Below are 7,676 nucleotides of genomic sequence, written 5' to 3'. Positions count from 1 at the left end.
TATACTTCTGTTTAGTTTCGTTTTAAAAAAAAAAAAAGGCCACAGTAAAATCGAATGGCATTTGCTTTCTGTTGAAAGGAAGTCCTGTCACTTTAATGGGCTGGCTCTAACTCTTTTAGAAATCGGTGTGGAGGGGGGTGCGGGAGGGGGTAGGAAGGCCAATGCAGGGATGGCAATGACTTAGGACAGGAGGGAGGAAGGACATATCAACACCTCCATGGCACCCACCTCTCCTCTCTTGTTCACATAATTCTCCTTCTTGGCAGCCTCCTGGAGTTCCATGGCCTGTTGGATATACATTTTCCCAGCTAGGATTTCATTTTCCAGCATTGACAGCTCCTTCAGTGAAATGGGCCAATTCAACCGTTCTAATGCCCCATTTAAAGCTGCCTTGTTTTCCAAGTACCGCATTGGCTTGTATGCATCTAACCTAAAAAGAAAAAAAAAAAAAAAAAAACAAAGAAAGTGATCATAATGGAAACAACATGGAAAGATACTTTTCAGTAAAACCTCTCCTGAGAACCATCTCTCAGACAGATGTTAGATATCAGTTGACACAATGATGGGCACACCCTCTGGTCCATCAGAGGACCACTGTGGTGGCTTGCATGAGTTAAAAATGACCATCTCTGTGAATTACAATAGGCACTCTTCCCTACTACCTAATTTGATTATCTGACTTTAAAGAAGTTTTACACACATAGCTTTATTTTCAATTTTTTCGGCATATTTGGAACTCATTCCTTTCTCCCTAGGCCCAACATTTGGCAGGACCAAAAATGAGCTTCAAAGAGATTTCACATGCTATGCCCAGCAGTAACCCTGGGAACACAGCAAAGCAAAGGGAAGGGAAGCAAAACATAAGCCAAATATTTGCCTCAGTGCAGTAATTCTTGTACCAGCTCACTCTAGCTATTTTGATCTCCTCTCCTTTTATAAGCCTAAACAGGCCTAAACTTTCTGGCTTCATTGTTTTGGGACACAAAGAACAGAAGGCAAACATTCTATGAGCTGATGAATACAAGCTGTGGGACTCCAGGGGAAGCCAGTGTGGTGTGATGGAGTCTACTTCCAGTCCAGCTTCTGCTGCATCAGACACGCCTGGAGGGGGAGAGAAAGAAAGAGGAGGAGGGGGAGAGAAAGAAAGAGGAGAAGAGGGAGAGAGGCAGGGGAGCATGAGGAAGAAAGAAAGGGAGCAACAGAGAGAGTGGAAGGCATTTCATAATTATCATTTTCTTACTGCTGAAAGCATCACTTCCTTTAGATTTAGGGTATTGAAAGAGTACAGTTTAAACCCAGCACAGCCACAGGACTCAATCCACAAACAAACCTATCTCCAGATAACAGAAAAAATTCTTATTAAAAAATCTGAATTGGAGTGATGTCATTAAGATGGTGGAATAAGAACCCCCGGGCTCCCATTCATACCCCCAGCCCCCAATCAGGAAATACTGACTAATCAATATATGGACCAAATTCCCTTTGTGAGGATTCCGGAAACCAGTTAAGAACTTACAGCACTCAAGATGAACTCGAAGCTAAAAAAGAATAGTGGATTAAAGTGGATAAAAAAGGTTGTTGCATTTTGCCTTCCTAGTCCCCCTACTTCCCTGATATAGGGCAGCACAAGTGGGAGACAACTCGTAAATTGTGGCTTCCCCCTTGGGAGGGAAGGAGGATTGGAACGTGCATCCAATATTCTGGAGTTTTGGGAGGCTTCCCAAGGGACTGGTTTCCATCTTATCTGACTCAGAACACTGATGGGAATGGTGATATATTCTGGATACAGGTTAGGGGTAGCTTAAGAAAAAAGAGGACTATCCATGGCTTATTGCAGCACCAGAGACACTGCAATACCAAAAACAGACACCAGGGGGAGAAAGAGATTATGGGCTTCTGAGAAGGAAGGGGCAAACCTATTTGACAGAAATTTCATATACAAGCCTGGAGAAGACATATCCCAGAAAAGGTTTGAAAGATCCCCAGAATCTCTAACCCAGATGACTGGTGATGGTCATTTCCTATAAGAAGCTAGTCTAAAAAAAAAAGAAGAAGAAGAAGAAGTTAGTCTATAAAGACCAGGAGAAGTGTCCTTTTTCGAATATTCAAATCTCCACTAAAGATTCTAAGGCATACAAAGAAACAGGGAAAGGTGGCCCAATCAAAGGAATAAAGTACGTCTTCAGAAATCTTCCCTAAAGAAATGGAGATCTGTGGAACATAAGGGAAGGGAAACAACAATAATATAAAAACAGGGAGGGGACAAAACATAAAAGATTCTTAAATATGGAGAACAAACAGAAGGTTACTAGAGGGGTTGTGGGAGGGTGAATGGGCTAAATGGGTAAGGGGCATTAAGGAATCTACTCCTGAAATTATTGTTGCACTATATGCTGACTAATTTGGATGTAAATTAAAAAAAATTAAATTAAAAAAAAAAAGAAATGGAGACCTATGAACAACGTGACAAAAAAATTCAAAATAACTGTCCTAAAGATTTCAATGAGCTCGAAGAGAACACAGACAACTACACAGGATCAGGAAAATGATGCATGAACAAAGTAAGAATATCAACAAAAATATAGAAACTATAAAAAAGAGAACTATAAAAAAGAAATTCTGGATCTGAAGAATATAATAACTGAAATGAAAAAATCTCTAGAGAAGTTTAAAAGCAGACTTGATCAAGCAGAAAAAAAAATCAGCAAATTATTACTACTTTGAGCCATAAATTGTTACAAGAGACAAAGAAGGATATTATATAATGATACAAGGGTCAATCCACCAGGAAGATATGACAATTATAGATATATATGCACCAGTGTCAGAGCTCTCAAATACATGAAGCAAATATTGACAGAATTGAAGAGAGAAATAGATAGCAACATAATAAAAGTAAGAGATTTCAATCCCCATTTTCCACTATTGATAGAACAACCAGACAGATGATCAATAAGGAAACAGAGTACTTGAACAATACCATAGACTGGATCTAATAGGTGTGTACAGAATATACCACTAGCCAACAGTAGGATACATATTCTTCATATGTGCACATGAAACATTCTCTGGGACAGACTACATGTTAGGCCATGAAACAAGTGTTACAAGTTTTCAAAATCGATGGGGCACCTGGGTGGCTCAGTCGGTTAAGTGTCCGACTTCAGATCGGGTCATGATCTCATGGTTCATGACTTTGAGCCTTGCATCAAGCTCAGAGCCTGGAGCCTGCTTCAGAGTCTGTGTATCCCCCTCTCTCTGCCCCTCCCCCACTTGCACTGTGTCTCTCTCTCTCAAAAATAAACAGAAAAAAAAGTTTTCAAAATGGAAATCATAAAAGACTATCTTCTCTAATCACAATGGCACAAAATTAGAAAATTAAAAGCAGATGGAAATTAAACACCACACTCTTAAACAGCCAATGGGTCAAAGAAGAAACCACAAGGGAGATTAGAAAATATCTTGAGATACATGAAAATGAAAACACAAAATAACAAAATATACGAAATACCATAAAACCAGTACCGGGAGAAAAAATTTATTGTGCTAAATACTTACATTAAAAAAGAAGAAAGATCTCAAACCAATAGCCTAGAAAAAGAACAAACTAAATCCAAAGTTAGTAGAAGGAAGGAAAATATATAGAGCAGAAATAGGTAAAATAGATTACAAAAAAAAATAGAAAAAAAATCAATGAAAGTGTTGATTTTTAGAAAGAATAACATAACTGAAAAATGTTCAGCTAGATTAACTAAGAAAAAAAAGAGGGAAGACTCAAATAACCAGAATCAGAAAGGAAAAAGGAGACATTACAAGTAAAGCTACAGAAATAAAAGGGGTTATGAGAAACTGCTATAATCATTTATACACACAAACTGGATAACCTAGAAGAAAAGGATAGAAGCCTAGAAACACACTATCAGCTAGACTGAATCATGAAGAAATAAAAAAATCTGAGGAGACCTATAACTAGAAAGGAGACTGATTCAGTAAACACATACCTTCCAACAAATATAAGCTCAGTACCAAATAGCTTTAGTGGAGAATTCTACCAAACATTTAAAGAATTAACACCAATCTTCTTTAAATACTTCCAAAACTGCAGAGGAAGGAGTATTTCCAGACTCATTCTATGCGGCCAGCATTTCCCCATACCAAAACCAGACAAAAATACTACAAGGAAGCTACAGGCCAATAACCCTTATGAACACTGATGCAAAAATCTTCAACAAAACATTAGCAAACAAATATAACAGCCTATTAAAAGGATTATATACCATTAAATGTGAGATTTGTTCCTGTAATGCAAGGATGATTCCATATAAAAATTGATGTGACACATCATATTAACAATGAAGGAAAAAAACCACTTGATCATCTCAAGTGATGCAGAAGAATCATTTGACAAAATTCACACCCTTTCATGGAAAAAAAAGAAAAGACACCCAATAAGCCAGAATAGAAGGAAACTACCTCAACATAGTAAAGGCCTCATATGAAAAGCCCACAGCTAACATCATCCTCAACAGTCAATAACTGGAAACTTTTCCTCTCAGAACAGAACAAAGCAAGAATGTCCACTCTTACTATTTTTATTAAGCAAAGTACTGAAAGTCCTATCCAGAGAAATTGGATAAGAAAAAGAAACTAAAAAAACATCCAAACTGGAAAGAAATAAAATCATATCTGTTCACAGATGACACGATTTTATATGTAGAAACCCCTAAAGATCCCATAAAAATATTATTAGAACTAATACATAAATTCAACAAAGTAGCAGGATAAAATATCAACACAGAAAAATCAGTTTTGTTTCTATACCCTACGAATGCACAATCCAAAAAGGTAATTAAGACAATAATCCCACTTAAAATAGCACCAAAAAGAGTAAGATACTTAGGAATAAAATTAACCAAGGATGTAAAAGATTTGTACACTGTAAACTATAAAACATCATGGGAAAAAACATTAAAAAGATGCAAATAAATGGGAAAGACATGCTGTATTCATGAATTAGAAGACTTAATATTGTTAAAATATCCATACTACCCAAATTAATCTACAGATTCAATGCAGTCCCTATCAAAATCTCAATGGCATGTTTTGCAGAAGTAGAAAAAATCGTCCTAATTCATGAAACCTCAAGGGGCTCCAAATAGCCAAACAATCTCGAAAAAGAACAAAGTTGAAGGCCTCACATTTCCTGATTTCAGGACATATTATACAAAGCTACCATAATCAAAATGCTGTGGTACTGACATAAAGACAAACATGATCAGTGAAACAGAATAAAGAGTCTAGAAATAAACTCCTATGTGTATGCATATATAGATGGTCAAATGATCATCAAAGGTGCCAAGACCTCACCATGGAGGAAAGGACCATCTCTGACAAATGGTTCTGGTAAAACTGGATATCCACATGCAAAAGAATGAAGCTGGAATGCTTAATGTATACCATATATAAAAATTAACTCAAAACAAAATGGATTAAAGACCTGAACAGAAGGCCAAAAACTATAAAACTCCTAGAAAAAATATATAGGGGGAAAGCTTCATGATATTGGATTTGGCAATGATTTCTTGGATAGAACACCCGAAGCCCAGACACAAATGCAAACATAGACAAATGGGACTACATCAAACATAAAAACTACGCATCAGAGGAAAATATCAAGAGAGTATAAAGACAACCTTTGGAATGAAAGAAAGTATCTGAAAATCATCTACTGGAGGGGCGCCTGGATGGCTCAGTCAGTTGAGCATCCAACTCTTGGTTTCAGCTCAGGTCATGTTCTCACGATGGTGAGATAAATCCCGTGTCGGGCCCTGGGCTGGCAGCACACAGCCTGCTTGGGATCCCCTCTCTTCCTCTCTCTCTGCCCCTTCTCTTCTCTCTCTCTCTTTCAAAGTAAATAGATAAACTTAAAAAAAAAGAAAAAGGAAAATCATCTATCTGATAAGTGGTTAAAATCCAGAATATATAAAGAACTCCTACACCTCAACAACAATGACAAAATAATCCAATTAAAAATGAGCAAAGGCCTTGAATAACATTTCTCCAAAGAAGATCTACTCATGGCCAACAAGCATGTGAAAGAATAGTTAACATTACTGATCATTAGGGGTGCCTGGGTGGCTTAGTCAGTTGAGCGTCTGACCTCGGCTCGGGTCATGATCTCACGGCTTGTGGGTTTGAGCCCTGCTTTGGGATCTGTGCTGACAGTTCAGAGTCTGGAGCCTGCTTCGAATTCTGTCTCTCCCTCTTTCTCTCTCCCCCTCCCCCATTCATGCTCTGTCTCTCAAAAATAAATACTAAAAAAAATTTTTTTAATTACTGAGCATTAAGAAAATGCAAATGAAAACCACAATGAGTTATCACTTTACACCCACGAGGCCACCAGGATGGCTTTAGTTACACACACACACACACACACATACACATGTATGTAAAAAAGTAAATATATATAAAGGTAAAATAACAAATGTTGGCAAGGATGTGGAGAAACAGGAACCCTCATACATTGCTGGTAAGAATGTAAAATAGTGCAGTTGCCCTGAAGAAGTTTGGTGGCTCCTCAAAAAGTTAAACATAGATTACCCTGTGACCCAGAAAATCCACCCCTAGATATGTTCCCAAGAGAAATGCAAGCATATGTCCACAAAGCAACTTCTACATGAATGTATATGGTAGCCTTGTCCTTAGTAGCCCCAAAGTGGAAACAACCCGAATAGCCACCAATGGATAAATAGCTGGTATATACATAATGGATCAATGCAGAAGCATAAAAGGAAATGAAATACTATGCATGCTGCAACTGGGAAACATCGTTTTTACAAAACTAAGTGAAAGAAGCCAGACATGAAATGTCACATGTTGTATGATCCCTTTCTTATGAACTACCCAGAACAGGCAAATGCACAGAGACAGAAAGCAGACTAGTGGTTACCAGAGGGGGAGAGAGGTTTGGGGAAGGATTACATAATAGGTAGAAGGTGTTTCTTCTGAGGTGATAAGGGAGGGGGGTGGTTGTACATTTTGAATAAATACCACTGACTGTACACTTTAAAACAGTTAATTGTAGGTTATATGACTTTCACCAAAATAAAAAAAGAAAGTAAAGAGGAACTGGCTTACTTTTCTTTTTCCTCTTGAGATAACGCTTGCCAAACAATTTTATTCAAGCGCCTGTTTAAAAAAATCAATGATTAGTTAGTAGCAGTACTTTCATTTCATGGCACAAGGTTGACCCCAGGCTCTGAAGGGCACAGCAGGAAGCTCCCAAGCCAAGTGACGCATCCATTGGACCATGCCACTGCCATTTGCTTAAAGATATTGGATGGGAGTATCTCCCTTCCTTGGCATCACTGCAGAAGCCTCATGGCTTTGTAGCAGTTGTGTTAAATACTAAAGGAGGGCACAGGTCTCCACTGAATCAGGTGAAACCCAGGCTAAGAAATGGCAGTAAACAAAAGGGCTGTGATTTTCTTGGCACGAAGGGGTCTCTAAACACTTGTTGTTTTTCTTCCTATGGAAGAGTATAACTGTGCCCTTAGTTTACCTTCTATAGATATTCTTCTACCTGGATTTTCAGAGCAAAGGGGGCTAAAGGGGTCAGAAATAATAGATCAGGACACATTTTAGAGATCAACCAGCCTGACCAACTTGTTTTCCAA

At 38.1% G+C, this 7,676-nt stretch overlaps 1 long non-coding RNA gene across 1 annotated transcript; it reads right to left on the bottom strand.

The window, feature by feature from the left end:
* Positions 1 to 228: 228 nt before the first annotated feature.
* On the bottom strand, positions 229 to 7,193 carry LOC125917681 (uncharacterized). The gene is made up of 2 exons (XR_007456262.1): positions 7,138 to 7,193; positions 229 to 430 (listed from the first exon to the last, which is right to left on the bottom strand). It is a non-coding gene; the product is annotated as an uncharacterized LOC125917681 (long non-coding RNA).
* Positions 7,194 to 7,676: the final 483 nt, after the last annotated feature.

The sequence above is a fragment of the Panthera uncia genome, unplaced genomic scaffold, assembly GCF_023721935.1.
Source record: "Panthera uncia isolate 11264 unplaced genomic scaffold, Puncia_PCG_1.0 HiC_scaffold_2216, whole genome shotgun sequence".
NCBI lineage: Eukaryota > Metazoa > Chordata > Mammalia > Carnivora > Felidae > Panthera > Panthera uncia.
Note: the sequence above shows the minus strand (reverse complement) of the source record. Positions and strands in the feature narration are given on the sequence as shown.